The sequence below is a fragment of the Lepidochelys kempii genome, chromosome 23 (genome assembly GCF_965140285.1).
Source record: "Lepidochelys kempii isolate rLepKem1 chromosome 23, rLepKem1.hap1, whole genome shotgun sequence".
Taxonomy (NCBI): domain Eukaryota; kingdom Metazoa; phylum Chordata; order Testudines; family Cheloniidae; genus Lepidochelys; species Lepidochelys kempii.
The window spans coordinates 10280076-10295441 of record NC_136402.1 but is presented as its reverse complement, the minus strand read 5'-3'; positions in this window follow the sequence as shown (position 1 = coordinate 10295441).

Genomic DNA, 15366 nt, shown 5'->3' with positions numbered 1-15366 from the left:
CCTTCTCAAAGCAGGACCAACCCCAACTAAATCATCCTAGCCAGGGCTTTGTCAAGCCTGACCTTAAAACTCTCGAAGGATGGAGATTCCCCACCTCCCTAGGTAACCCTTTCCAGTGCTTCACCACCCTCCTAGTGAAATAGTGTTTCCTCATATCCAACCTGGACCTCCCCCACTGCAACTTGAGACCATTGCTCCTTGTTCTGTCATCTGCCACCACTGAGAACAGCCGAACTCCAGCCTCTTTGGAACGCACCCCCCCGCAGGTAGTTGAAGGCTGCTATCAAATCCCCCCTCACTCTTCTCTTCTGCAGACTAAATAAGCCCACTTCCCTCAGTCTCTCCTCATAATTCATGTGCTTCAGCCCGCTAATCATTTTCGTTACCCTCTGTTGGACTCTCTCCGATTTGTCCACATCCTTTCTTTTGTGGGGGGCCAGATGTGACCTCACCAGTGCCGAATAGAGGGGAATAATCACTTCCCTCCATCTGCTGGCAAGGCTTCTACTATTGCGGGCCAATATGCCTCCCTCCATGCCACATCCCAAGATGCACTGGGTCTCATCCAAACCTGATCCCAGCTCCTTGTCAGGTGTGGTGGGAGCTTCCCCAGAGATTAATGCTCTCCAAGGCATCATTGCGTCCACGCACCAGTGCTAGGCCCTGCTGAGCACTAGAGAGTGTATCCGTGCTGTGCAGTATTGTGCCCCCGTGCACTGCCACGCTGGCCTGTGCCATGCACGACAGCTCCTGATTGCTGGCTGGGTACTTTGCGTCTCAGGTGCAGTAACCCAGCCCTGTCCCGGCAGAGCGGGCTTTGCCTGCACTCCTGGCTGGGCCAGTCCTGGCTGCTCGGTCCGACTGGAACCGTACTGGGCAGCAAAAGGGGTTTCACTGGCAGGTTTGTTTCAGATGTTTGGGAAGTACTTCAACCCATCCGAGCACATGGACTTCCTCCTCACTGCTATCGAGGGCATGAGAGACACCAGCGTCCATGACTCGGTGGCAGCCAGGCACATGCTGCATGTGATCCTGTGGGTCCCCAGCCCAAGCTTGGAGAGGGTAAGAGCTACAGTGAGAACAGCCTGCTGGGGGAGCCCATCCGTGGGAGACTCTGTCTCTGGGCGCTCGGCATTACTGGGGGACAGGTCCTGTGCAATGCGGGGGGTCAGTCTAGGTGATCTCCATGGCCGCTTGTGGCTTTGCAGTCTGTGAATCGATAGGCCGGGAATTGGCCCTGTGTTCTAGGCCTGGAGCTGGAGAAGAGGATGTGGGAGGGCAGATGGCTCTCAGGTACGGCAGGTCCCTGGCACCCCAGATGAATAGCAGCGCGAGGAAGCCAAGGCTCCCATCTCCCCACTTCTCTTCCAGGTGTCGGAGGCTGTGACGAGCGTGTACCACAACCTGGACTCCATCAGCGAGCCGCTGGCCCAGCAGCAGCTGCTCAAGGCCCTTGTCGTGCTGGGCGACCAGTACAGCGAGGAGGTGGTCACAACCCTGCTGGGCTGCTCGTTGTCATGTGACAGGTACGGGGCTGGGGCTCCTGCCGCTTGAGCTCCGGGTCCCCCGGACTGGTCCCGCTGCCAGGGACAGGGGCGTGCAGAACCTTCCAGAGACCTCCTGCTCCCTGCAGAGCTTCTGCTTGTTCTGGAGGGTTTTGCAGGCTGACATGCCGTGGAGACAGGCCAGCCTGCAAAACCCCATATGGCAGCCCTCGGCCTCCCCCAGGGCTGACACTCAGACCCGGCCCCCATGCAGCCTGTGCCAGGCAGTGGGGGCCCTTGCTGCAAGAGGAGGGCAACAAAGGGCCGGCCATGGGCGGGAGACTCAGCCGGGTGCGGGTGGCGGTGGGTGCTGGAGGCTGGCAGGGCTCTGGCCAGGTGAAATCGGCTCTCTCCCTTTGCAGCGTTGCTGTGGAGATGTGGAGGGTGCTGACATCCCACCCCAAGACCGCAGGAAAGGTCCTACGGGAGCTGCTCAACAGGCTGCAGGAGCGGCCGCTGCGCCAGGATCACGACATCTCTCAGCAAGAGGCTGGTGTCGCCCCCTTGGCCGTAAGTTCCAGCCCCTGCAGCAAGGGAAGGAGCGCTGTGTTTCCCGTCCACGGCCTGAGGGTGTCTTTCTGTCTCCCACTGGGTATCGCCATTGGGCCGAAGAGAGAGAGCGTGACTCTAGCCAGCGCTATAGTCGAGGCGGAACACGCCGAAACCCTCTCCTGGTGCTCTGGAACACCTCTCATAGAACCGCAGGGTGAGAAGGGATCACAAGGTCAGCTTGTCCAGCCCCCTGCCAAGATGCAGGATTTGTTGTGTCTATCCCAGCCCAGACAGATGGCTCCAGCCTCCTTCTATAAACCTCCAGCAAAGGGGCTTCCACAAGCTCCCTAGTCGTCTGTCCCATTGTCCTACTCTTCTTACAGTTAGGAAGGTTTTCCTGAGATTTAATCTAAATCTGCAGTGCTGTCGTTTGAACCCATCCCCTCTTGTCCTGCCCTCTGTGGCAAGAGAGAACAACTTTTCACCATCTTTTTTTGGGCAGCCTTCCAAGTATCTGAAGACCATTAGCACGTCCCCCCTTAATCTCCTCTTTTCCAAACTAAACATAGCCAGTTCCTTCAACCTTTGCTCATATGGCTTGCGTTCCATCCCTCTGATTATCTTTGTCACTTGCCTCTGGATCCATTACAGTTTCTCCACATCCTTTCTAGACATTGGTGACCAAAACTGGACACCGTACTCCAGCTGAGGCCTAACCAGCACTGAGTAGAGTGGTACTATCACCTCCCATGACTTGCAAGCTATACCTCTGTTAATGCAACCTAAAATTGCATTTGCTTTTTTGCAACAGCATTGCTTTGCTGACTCATGCGGAGGCTGTGATCCACCGCAGCTCCCAGATCCTTCTCAGCAGTGCTGCTGCCAAGCCGGTTATCCCCCATTCTGTATCTGTGCATTTATTTTTTCTTCTCTAAATGTAGCAGCTTACATTTGTCTTTGGTGATTTTCATTTTGTTGTCTGTAGCCCAGTCTTCCAATTTACCATGATCCCTCTGAATTTGAGATCTTTCCTTCAAAGTATTGGCAACTCCTCCTCGCTTTGTGTTATCTGCAAACTTGACCACTCTGCTCTCTCTATCTACATCCAGGTCATTAATAAAGATGTTAAACAACACCAGACAAAATGTTGTAGTCGATACAGAACGTACACAGTAGCTAAGCTAAATCACAGGATTCACATCTCCGGCACAACTGACTGTTACAGCCAGCAGCCCTCTGATGCAGTGAAAAGAGAATTAGGAATTCTTCTATTCCTAACTACTTCTTTGGGAAGGCTAAAGACGCTGACCAAGACAGCAGCAGCCGTGCATCGACTGCAGACACAAACACAAAAACAGAGCTCTTCCTGGAATGGAGTTCACTGAGGTGGCTATTGCAGTGAAAGCGAACCGTGAAGATTACCCTTCAACAGCCAAAGATCAGCTGGCATGAACTCTGGTTAGTGGATGCCGAAGAAGAGGGATTATCCTTGGCTGTCCTGCCATGATGGTAAGCTTGGATGCCTTATCTGTAGCAAAGTTTCACCAAGGTCTCTCCATAGCAGTCGGGTGGTGGTAGTTTTCTGTTTCTCCTTATGGACCTAGCTGAAAGTCCAAATTAACATCTCTGCCCATGAAGATAAATGAAGAGAAAGATTCAACTGCCTCTGCATTAGCTTTACAGCTTTCAAAAGAAGCAGAAACCACAACTTTTGAAGTTGAAGTGGTGGTTAACATGACAAAACCAGAACCTGACACAACGGTGCAGGTAAAGCAAATGGCATATTACATTGCTAAACGTAGCAAACCCTACGCTGATCACCCCGATTGAACTGAATTCCAGATACTACATGGTGTAGATATTGGTATCAGTCATAGAATCATAGAATATCAGGGTTGGAAGGGACCTCAGGAGGTATCTAGTCCAACCCGCTGCTCAAAGCAGGACCAATCCCCAATTTTTGCCCCAGATCCCTAAATGCCCCCCTCAAGGATTGAACTCACAACCCTGGGTTTAGCAGGCCAATGCTCAAACCACTGAGCTATCCCTCCCCCAAAAGGGCTCATAATTCAGTGCTACAGACATGCTAGACCCTCTCTCGTCTGCAATGCACTGAAAGCATTGCAAACGACGAATGAGTGCTCAGATGCCGGAGAGAGACGGAAAGATTGCCATGTCTATTGATGAATCAACTACTCTGAGCAATGAATCGACAATTAGAATCTATTTAAAATGTGACACTTTGAAGATGATGATCCTCACTTCATGTTTCTTGATCTGATTGCACTTCCACATTCGGCGGCTTCAGGCACTGTAGATTGTGGGCTGAAATGCCTCAAGAAATAGAATTCCAATCACAATGACTCTTGTAGCATTTGCGAGTGATGGTGCTGGTGTTATGCTTGGCAAGAACTCTGGTGTAGCGAGCTGTATTGTGAAGAAGTACCCAAATGGTCTAGCGAGCTCGTGTTTGAACCACAGGTTGGATTTGGCAGCTGCTGAAAAGTTAAGTGAAGTAAGAGCTGTAAATCACTTGGACATCTTTGACAAACTGTATACGCTTTACAGCCGCTCACCTAAAACCAAGACAGAACTAAGTGGCTGAGCAGCTGAGAAAGATTGGGGATGTCAAGTTCATATTGCACTGTATTTGCTGTCTGGCATAACCGCAGTCATTGGGCCTTCCCCTTCAGGCTGAATCTCATGACACACAAAGAGACAACAAAGAGAGGTCTATGTTTGTTGGGCTGCTGAAAAGAAGTCAGTCCCCTGAATTCTTGATGGATCTTGACATAACGTATGACACGTTGTTTGAGCTGTCATCTCTCTGAATTGCTTCAGCATTGAGATACTTTGTTGGCATCTGCAGATAAACTGACACACCGTACCATCCACATGCTGGAAACCGTGAGAGAAAAACCTGGCACAAAGTCATTCCAAGCCAACTGTGCAGCTAAAAACCTGAAGCTCAGGACCAGCACACTGGCTGAAAACATGAAGCTTGTGAAAAGGAATGACAACTAATTTCTGACAAGTTGGATCAATAATATGAATGCCCCATTATTCTGCAGCACCTCGTCAAAGTATAGAAACCCTGGTGATGGTGTTGCTACTGAGGGAGAGAGGCGTGTGATAAAGCGGGACTGTTCTTAATGTTTCCTCTGAATAGTGTGGGGGTGCCTCAGTTTCCCCTTGGCAGTTCTTAAGTATCTAGGGGGTGGGATAAGGGTGTATGATCGTTGCAGAGCCCTAGAGGGCAGGTGTGTGCAGGGGTCTGGACACAGAGAATGGCCAACACCCTGTTTCCTGGCAACTGATGGCCTGGGCCCTTCCCCCCTGCAAAGTGAGAGCTAAAGGGTTGGAGAACAAAGGAATCAGGTGACCTCCTGGCCCGGGAAAGGGACAAAGCCCAGAGGGGGAGGGGCTGGAGAGAGTTTGGGGCTGGCTGGGGACATGGAGTGAAGTGCAGACGTGGCTGTCTGGCTCACTGCCCCCCAAAATGGACCCGGCTGAGGGGTCCTGTTCTCTGTACCTACAAGCTCTGTGTTAGACCATGTTCCTGTCGTCTAATAAACCTCTGTTTTACTGGCTGGCTGAGAGTCAAGTCTGACTGTGGAATTGGGGGGCAGGACCCTCTGGCTTCCCCAGGAGCCCGCCTGAGCGGACTTGCTGTGGGAAGCGCACGGAGGGGCAGAGGATGTTGAATGCTCCAAGGTCAGACCCAGGAAGGTGGAAGTTGTGTGAGCTGTATGTCCTGAAGACAGTCTGCTCGCAGAAAGGAGACTTCCCCGGAGTCCTGCCTGGGTTCGTAGGGAGCAGTTCCAGAGTATTGCCCGGGAACTCCGTGACAAGGCAATATGCCAATTGGGCTGAAGCAGTTCTCCATTGCTGACAAAGAGAACTGGATACTAGATAGGTTTCAGAGTTGTAGCTGTGTTAGTCCTTATTAGCAAAAACAATGAGGGGTCCTTGTTGCACCTTAGAGACTAACAAATTTATTTGGGCATAAGCTTTTGTGGGCTAAAACCCACTTCATCAGATGCATGGAGTGAAAAATACAGTAAGCAGAATATATATATATATATATATAGCACATGAAAGGATGGGAGTTGCCTTATCAAGTGGGGGATCAGTAGTAAGAAGCCAATTCAATTAAGGTGGAAGTGGCCTATTCTCAACAGTTGACAAGAAGGGGTGAATACCGAGGGAGTAAAAAATTACTTTTGTCGTGCTAATGAAGCCAATGCAATCAAGGTGGCCTATTTCCAACAGTTGACAAGAAGGTGTGAGTATCAGCAGAGGGCAAATTACTTTTTGTAGTGACCCATTATTCTTGGATAAAGTGAAAAGGAGGTAGGGCAGCTGTGCAACCGATGTGGTCTACCAGTGACAGGAATGATCAATGCCTAGTGTGACTTTCTTGACTATACTAAATATTTGTTCCTCAGGGAGATACCTATAGGCAGTAATCAAGGCACTCCTCAATCTTCTCTTTGTTAAGCTGAATAGATCGAGCTTCTTGAGTCTCTCACTATAAGACATGGTTTTTAATCCTTTAATCATTCTCAGGACTCTTCTCTGAACCCTCTGCAATTTATCAACATTGGTCTTGCATTGTGGGCACCGGAACTGGACCGTGGATCCCAGCAGTGGGTCACACCAGTGCCAAATACTCCCACTCCAGATTCTTCTGTTATTTATCCCAGGATCACATGTGCTCTTTTGGCCACAGCGCCACACTGGGAGCTCCTGTTCAGCTGATTCTCCACCAGCACTCCCAAGTCCTTTTCAGAGTCTCTGCTTCCCAGGACAGAGTCCCCCATCCTGTTCCTAGATGTATTCATTTACAATGAGCCATATGAAAACACATACTGTTTGCTTGCCCCCCCAGTTTACCAAGCGATTCAGATCGCTCTGTGTCAGTGACTTGTCCTCTTCATTATTTACCACTCACCCAATTCTTGTGTCATCTGCAAACTTTATCAGTGATGATTTTATGTTTTCTTCCAGGTCATTGATCAAAATGTTAAATGGCATAGGGCCAAGACCCAATCCCTGCGGAGACCACACTGGAAACACACCAGTGTAATGCTGATTCCCAGTTTACAATTACATTTTGAGACCTATCAGCCAGTTGATAATCCAACTGTTGTGGGCCACGTTACTTTTGTATCATTCTAGGTTTCCAATCAAACTGCCGTGCGGGGCCAACTCAAGCGCCTTACAGAAGTCTGTATACACAATGCCAATGCTCTTTCCTTTAACTACCAAACTTGTAATCTCATCGAAAAACAGATAGCAATGATCTTGGCGGGAAATATTTTCCATACACCCATGTTGATTTGCATTAATGAAATTATCCTCTTTAATTCTTTATGAATTGAATCTTACACCAGCCGCTCCATTATCAACAGTTAAAATATACGAGGCTTAAAAAGGAGATTCGTAGGAAAAAATGGTTCCTAATTGAAGCAAAATGGCTCTGTCCGGGCGTCCCTGATCACTGGTGTCGCCAGCATTCCCTGGGGGTCTAGAGTCCGCAGCTCTGCTGCTACTCTAGTGCTAGGGTTCTTTGGATCCCAGAGACCCCAGACACAATCAGGCCCAGCTGTGCCAGGTGCTGCACACACCCAGAGACGCACCCCGCAGGAGCCAGGCCCTGCCCTGCAGAACAAGAGACAAAGGCCAGGCACCCCCTGCACTCCTACTTCCCGTGCCTCTGTCTCCAGGGGAGGCAGACGTTGTTTTGGAAATGGCTTGTTGGGTCACCGGAGGGTGTTTCATAAAGCAGCTCCTCGTTTCACACAGGTGGGGAAACTCCAGCATCTGCTGCCAGACTTCGTGGAGCAGCTACACGAGGCAGACAGGGACGTCATCTCCAATACCATCACCGTGCTGAAAAACATCCTCGCCGGCATGAACAGGCAGAGCGCCAGCCCCGTGGCTGTGCGAGTGGCTGAGAAACTCCTGCCGTTCTTTCATGATGTAAGGCCTGGGGGCTCGCGGGAGACCCTTCAACCCACAGACGTGTGAATGGGGGCTAGCGGGTGGGCTAGTGGGACCTATGCTATGGCCCTAGCCAGAAAAAGGATTGTCGTAAATGATGTGACCCCATTCCCGCCTTCCTCTGCTACCCCATTCTCCATCAGAGCATATGGCATTAAGGGTGGGAACCCTGGTGTCCTGCAGGCCTGCTGACAAGGATCAGGGCAGGCCAGGGACAAGGCTCCCCTTGAAGAAGGACATGCATTCCTGAGCCTGCATGCAGCGAGGGGGCGTCTGCAGCACAGGGTGCCGCAATGCTCCTGCTGGCTTCCAGGGTAACAAGTGATGGTACCCTGGTGAAAATCCTGCCCCTCCCCTCCCTGGCCAGGAATCCCACGGCTCGCCTGTCAGCTCCATAAGGAAACGGCTCCATCTGTAGGTTCTGCAGCTACCGCCCTTTCCTCTCCCCTTCGTTCTCATGGCAGGGCAGCATCAAAGGAGGGGCTAGTTCTCCCCAGGCCTTCTGTAACCACAAAAAAAGTAGCCCCCGCCAGCGTGTTCACCAGACTGATGTTCAGTCCCCCACTGCACGGCAAGATCCAGCAAAGTGGGCGGGAGAAAGGGACCCATCCATTACTGCCTTCCAGGGGTAACGCCCCAGTGGGGGCTCCTGGAGGGACCACCCACCTCCCCAGCTCTCACAACGCTAAATCCTACCCTCAGCCCTCCCGAACTCTGCTGGGACCCGGCCGCTCTTTATTTAGTAGTGGCACAGGCCCAGCTAAAGCTCTTCCCAGGGTCTCCTGGATCCCCAGCTGACCGAAGGGACAGGGCAGCCCAGACCGAAGATGCAGGATCTCGCCCTGGCGTGAGCCTTTAAACCAAAACCCTGTGGGGCCCGGGGGGAACAGAACAGGTTCTCTGGCCAAGAAGATACCAGGCCAGCCCCTCAGCTGGTGGAAACCTGCATCTCTATTGCCTTCTGTGGCGCTATGCCCAAGAGACTCTGGCCCCAGCTGTGCCTGTATGACTGGGGGTGAGTTAGCAATACCCCCTGCAGGGCAGACATCTCTGTCACAGTGAGCACTCACCCAGCTGGGTGGGCACGACCGTCACAGCGTCTCCTCCCCACATCCTCTCTTGCAGGAGTCCAGCAAACTCCGGGTGCTCTCCATCACCCTCTTTAAACACCTGCTGGAGCTTGTAAGGGGGCCCAGCAGGAGGAAGATGAAGGAGCACGTCCTCCGCAGCCTGGTCCCGCTGCTCCTCCTCCTGCACGATGAGCATCCCAATGTGTCCCAGGTGAGGCCACGAGCTGGAGCCTGCAGCTGAGATCGTTACAGAGTGACCAGGAATTTGTTGGGGGGGCCAACATGAGACACCCCCCTTTAAAAGGTCTGGCCGGCAGAGGGCAGGTGCTCAGTGCTGTGACAATCAGATGCTCAAAATCACTTGAACGTTGAGTCCAGTAACACCATGACCATGGCAACCCACCCAACTGCTGAGTCTTCCCTGCCTCCTCTGAGGCCAACACTCCCCCCTGCAGCCAGGCTGAGAGAATGGGTGGGCGGAGGGGTCAGCTCACCACTCCTACAGCCACTGGCCTCTGCACATTCCCCTGGCTGTGCTGGTGGGAAGAGCACAACCCTGGCCATGGCCCCTACCCGGAGCAGAGCTACCCAGCCTCCGGATGGTGCCCAAGACTCAATGTGCCCTTGGCCAAGCAGCCCGGACAGCTCTTACTAGCCATGACATGCCCAAGCCCCCCCTCCGCCCCACCCCAGGTGCCTATGCACACGCTCGCTCTCATGGCCCCCATCACTTGGGAGCCAAATGCCCCCAGCAGTAATGAATTCACCCTCCTACCCCCCATGAGGTGGGGAACTAAGGCACAGCGTGAGGCCTAGCGCCTCAGAAGTATTGAATGCCCATGGGCATTAGGCACCTAAATCCCTTTGTAGCCCTGGGTCGAAGCAACTTGCCTGAGTTCCTGCAGAAAGAGCTGGGAATTGAGTCAGGTCTCCAGCCATTGCCTTAGCCACACCTCCGCCCTTCCGCGAGCAGCTGCGGGCCGGGAACCGTTCCGCACACACAGCCTCCGGTAACTAGGCTAGTGGCTTTCAGCCAGGCCATCCCTAGCCATTCGGGTGCCCTATCCAGCCCCCCCGCAGTGGGGCTGTGTGGGGTCCCAAGCCTCCTCCTCCCCTCCACCAGGGTCTGGGAGGCAGGAGCTGTGTGGGGCCACTTTTGGGGGGCCCACAGGCCCAGAGTGGCCTGGGGGATTAGCGGAGAGCTGGGAGTAGCCCGCTCTGCTTCCCTCGCCCCGCATCCAGCCGTGTGGCTCGAGGGAGGGGGTTTGGGGAAAGGGATCCCTCCCACATACACACTCACTGACAGCAGCGGGAAGCGGAGCAGCCTGGCCCCAGCCCGCTCTACTCTGCCAGCTCCCAGCCGTGGCACTCCGCTTCCCACCGCCGGTGAGTGCAGGGGGCAATCCTTTTGGAGTAGAGCGGGCTGGGAACGGTTGCTCCGCTTCCTGCCAGTGCCGGTGAGTGTGGGTCGCTGGGGGAAGAGGCTTCCAGAGAAGAGGTGGAATGGGGGCAGGCCGGGGACGGAGCAGGGGGGAAGGGGAAGAGGCCAGGCGGAGGGAATTGTCTGGGCCCCCTCCAGGGTTGGCCCTGCCCTTTGCAGTGGGCACAGCCCGCGGCGGGGCTGGCTGAGGTATAGAGCGGGTCACTGGGGCTGGGGCTGCTGCATGTGCAGCATGCAGCCGCCTAGTGACACCATGAAATTTGGGGCAATTTGGTGCCCCAAATTTCATGGTGTCCTACGCAGGCGCGTATGCCGAGGGACGGCCCTGGCTTCCAGCTCCCATAACCGTTGTCGGCTCGCCGCGGCCCCTCTTGTTTTGCAGGTGTGTTGGGACACCCTCAGGAGCGCAGTGGAGTTCCTAAGGTGGAGCCAGCTCGGTGCCCTCCTCCAGAAAAAGGAGCTTTGGCGAGGCTGTGACTGCCTGGTGAGGGAGCCCTCCATTGCCCAGCTCAGTGCCCACACCGAGCCCCAGCCCCGGGACCACACCTGGCCCTGGCTGTAGTCCCTCTGTGCGATCCCCCCGGCACAGGAAGGAGGGCCGAAAGCAGGACACTCCACAGATCTGGAACCTGGCCTGCAGGATGGAAAGGCCTTTAATAACCTTGTGCTCTCTTGTTCTGGCTCCTAGGTGGCGTGCTACAAGGGGAGGGCAGAAACCTTCCTCTGCCAGGCCATGGCCTTTGTGGAAAACCCGCAGGCTCCCATTAGAGAAGCGGCCATCAGGTTTCTAGGTAACCACAGAGCAGAGGGGTCCCTTAAGCAGAGGGGCTGGATCCAGTCCCAGGCTCTCCTCAGTCCCTGCCGGCAGCGAGAAGTAACCCCTGGGCTCCTGATTGCCGAATGAAGGCTCAGGGGTGTCAGAAACCCGCAGGAGCAAGCTCACCCCAAACTGCCCTGATCGGCTGATGGGCCCCTCGAACCCCACTGCTCCCCATGCAGTCCCCATCCCCCCTCCCCCACCCCGCCATGGGCTCTTGGTAGTGGAACCTCAAGGCGCTATGCTCTCCTTTGGCAGCCAGCCCCACAGCCATCCCTGGGGCCTCGCCCTTTCCCCTGGGGACTCAGGAGTGCGTCCTGGTCAGCGAGGGGCAGGGGAAAGCCCCACTGCTTGGAGGGTGACAGACGCTTTGACACCCTCGCTGGGGACGCAGGGATGTGACGAGCTGTTTGTGTGTGTAGGGCTCACTGCCCGGCAGCTGGACCAGCAGAGCCAGGAGAAGTTGGAGGCCATCTGCAACGGTGAGCGGTGTCTGCTTTGAGCACTGAGCGCTAGAGGGACGAATGGCCCAGGGCCGCGGGCTGGGTTCAATCTCCGACGCCAGCAATGTGATCTTGGGCGAGAGCCACAAAGGGTTGCAAACTGTAGATCCCCAAACCCCTGATCAGCTTCCCCCTCACCCTGTGGTGTCTGCTGGTTGGCATGTGCCCAGGCACTTAGCCCTGACCTCAGAGCTGTGGCCTGGCAAATCCCCAAACTGGGCCTGAGCTGGCTGGCCTTCGCAGACGATTGCCCCCTCCCCGCCCCCGCAACACAGCAAAGGTGGGGTCCTGCCTCCCCGCCTTGCACTCACTAGCCCAGGGTTTGTTGCAGTCACCTCCAAGTGGGGTGCCTGGTGTCAAGCCACTGCTCCAAAGGAGACTGAGGTGACGTCCGGTCATCTACCTCCCTGCTGCGTGCCCGGACCCCTGGGCCAGCGCAGGGCAGAGCAGCGTCTCCTCCACATTTGTTGGGGAAAAGGGGGATGGGGGGGTGACATAGCTCAGGCTCCTCACTCCCAGAGCAGGTTCACAGCTGGGCCCCAACCAGAGCTAGAGAATGGCTGAGCTCCCTCCTCGGCATTTGCTGGAGGGCAGCAGGGCACCGGAAGTTAGGCGTAGCGTAACAATGCCCAAGCCCCCTTTGTGAATCTCCCCCTCTCTGGGCTTGAGTGCCCATCTGTGCACTGGGGGGAAGGGGGAGCGTAAATACAGGCAGGGATGAGGCCATCAGATCCTGCAGGGACGGGGCAGTCCTAGAAATAGTGAGTGAATGGGTTTCAGAGTAACAGCCGTGTTAGTCTGTATTCGCAAAAAGAAAAGGAGTACTTGTGGCACCTTAGAGACTAACCAATTTATTTGAGCATAAGCTTTCGTGAGCTACAGCTCACTTCATTGGATGCATACTGTGGAAACTGCAGAAGACATTATATACACAGAGACCATGAAACAATACCTCCTCCCATCCCACTCTCCTGCTGGTAATAGCTTATCTAAAGTGATCACTCTCCTTACAATGTGTATGATAATCAAGCTGGGCCATTTCCAGCACAAATCCAGGTTTTCTCACCCTCCGCCCCCCACACACAAACTCACTCTCCTGCTGGTAATAGCCCATCCAAAGTGACCACTCTCTTTACAATGTGTATGATAATCAAGGTGGGCCATTTCCAGCACAAATCCAGGTTTTCTCACCCCCCACCCCTCCTGCAAAAACCACACACACAAACTCACTCTTCTGCTGGTAATACCTTATCCAAAGTGACCACTTTCCTTACAATGTGTATGAAAATCAAGGTGGGTCATTTCCAGCACAAATCCAGGTTTTCTCACACACACCCCACAAAAAAAAAAACAACACACACACACAAACTCACTCTCCTGCTGGTAATAGCTTATCCAAAGTGACCACTCTCCCTACTATGTGCATGATAATCAAGGTGGGCCATTTCCAGCACAAATCCAGGTTTTCTCACCTCCCCACCCCCATACATACACAAACTCACTCTCCTGCTGGTAATAGCTCATCCAAACTGACCATTCTCCTTACAATGTGTATGATTATCAAGGTGGGCCATTTCCAGCATAAATCCAAGTTTAAACAGAACGTCTTGGGGGTGGGGGGTAGGAAAAAACAAGGGGAAATAGGCTACCTTGCATAATGACTTAGCCACTCCCAGTCTCTATTTAAGCCTAAATTAATAGTATCCAATTTGCAAATGAATTCCAATTCAGCAGTTTCTCGCTGGAGTCTGGATTTGAAGTTTTTTTGTTGTAAGATAGCGACCTTCATGTCTGTAATTGCGTGACCAGAGAGATTGAAGTGTTCTCCGACTGGTTTATGAATGTTATAATTCTTGACATCTGATTTGTGTCCATTTATTCTTTTACGTAGAGACTGTCCAGTTTGACCAATGTACCTGGCAGAGGGGCATTGCTGGCACATGATGGCATATATCACATTGGTGGATGTGCAGGTGAACGAGCCTCTGATAGTGTGGCTGATGTGATTAGGCCCTGTGATGGTGTCCCCTGAATAGATATGTGGGCACAGTTGGCAACGGGCTTTGTTGCAAGGATAGGTTCCTGGGTTAGTGGTTCTGTTGTGTGGTATGTGGTTGTTGGTGAGTATTTGCTTCAGGTTGCGGGGCTGTCTGTAGGCAAGGACTGGCCTGTCTCCCAAGATTTGTGAGAGTGTTGGGTCATCCTTCAGGATAGGTTGTAGATCCTTAATAATGCGTTGGAGGGGTTTTAGTTGGGGGCTGAAGGTGACGGCTAGTGGCGTTCTGTTATTTTCTTTGTTAGGCGTGTCCTGTAGTAGGTGACTTCTGGGATCTCTTCTGGCTCTAACAATCTGTTTCTTCACTTCCGCAGGTGGATATTGTAGTTGTAAGAATGCTTGATAGAGATCTTGTAGGTGTTTGTCTCTGTCTGAGGGGTTGGAGGAAATGCGGTTGTATCGCAGAGCTTGGCTGTAGACGATGGATCGTGTGGTGTGGTCAGGGTGAAAGCTGGAGGCATGTAGGTAGGAATAGCGGTCAGTAGGTTTCCGGTATAGGGTGGTGTTTATGTGACCATTGTTTATTAGCACTGTAGTGTCCAGGAAGTGGATCACTTGTGTGGACTGGACCAGGCTGAGGTTGATGGTGGGATGGAAATTGTTGAAATCATGGTGGAATTCCTCAAGGGGTTCTTTTCCATGGGTCCAGATGATGAAGATGTCATCAATATAGCGCAAGTAGAGGAGGGGCGTTAGGGGACGAGAGCTGAGGAAGCGTTGTTCTAAATCAGCCATAAAAATGTTGGCATACTGTGGGGCCATGTGGGTACCCATAGCAGTGCCGCTGATCTGAAGGTATACATTGTCCCCAAATGTAAAATAGTTATGGGTAAGGACAAAGTCACAAAGTTCAGCCACCAGGTTAGCCGTGACATTATCGGGGATAGTGTTCTTGACGGCTTGTAGTCCATCTTTGTGTGGAATGTTGGTGTAGAGGGCTTACACATTGTAAGGAGAGTGATCACTTTAGATAAGCTATTATCAGCAGGAGAGTGGGATGGGAGGAGGTATTGTTTCATGGTCTCTGTGTATATAATGTCTTCTGCAGTTTCCATAGTATGCATCCAATGAAGTGAGCTGTAGCTCATGAAAGCTTATGCTCAGATAAATTGATTAGTCTTTAAGGTGCCACAAGTACTCCTTTTCTTTTTGAGTGAATGGGGTTCATTGTGACTTCTTGCCTGTGTCTGGGGGCTCCCCCAGCTATGAAGGGCAGTGGGGATGTTTAGTGAGGGTTGAAGGTTGTTCCTGCTAGTCCCCTGCTTCCCGCCTCCCAGCCTGCTGCCTTCTTGTCGCGGGCTGAGAGGTACAGCGCTGGCTTGCTCTGCCAGGACTTTCCAGAGCACCATGGCTCTGACCTCCATTTCCTTCCTTTCAATCTTAGTCCTCAAAGGCTTCCAGCAGGACAGCAAGTCCTCTGTCAGGTGCCTGGCTTTG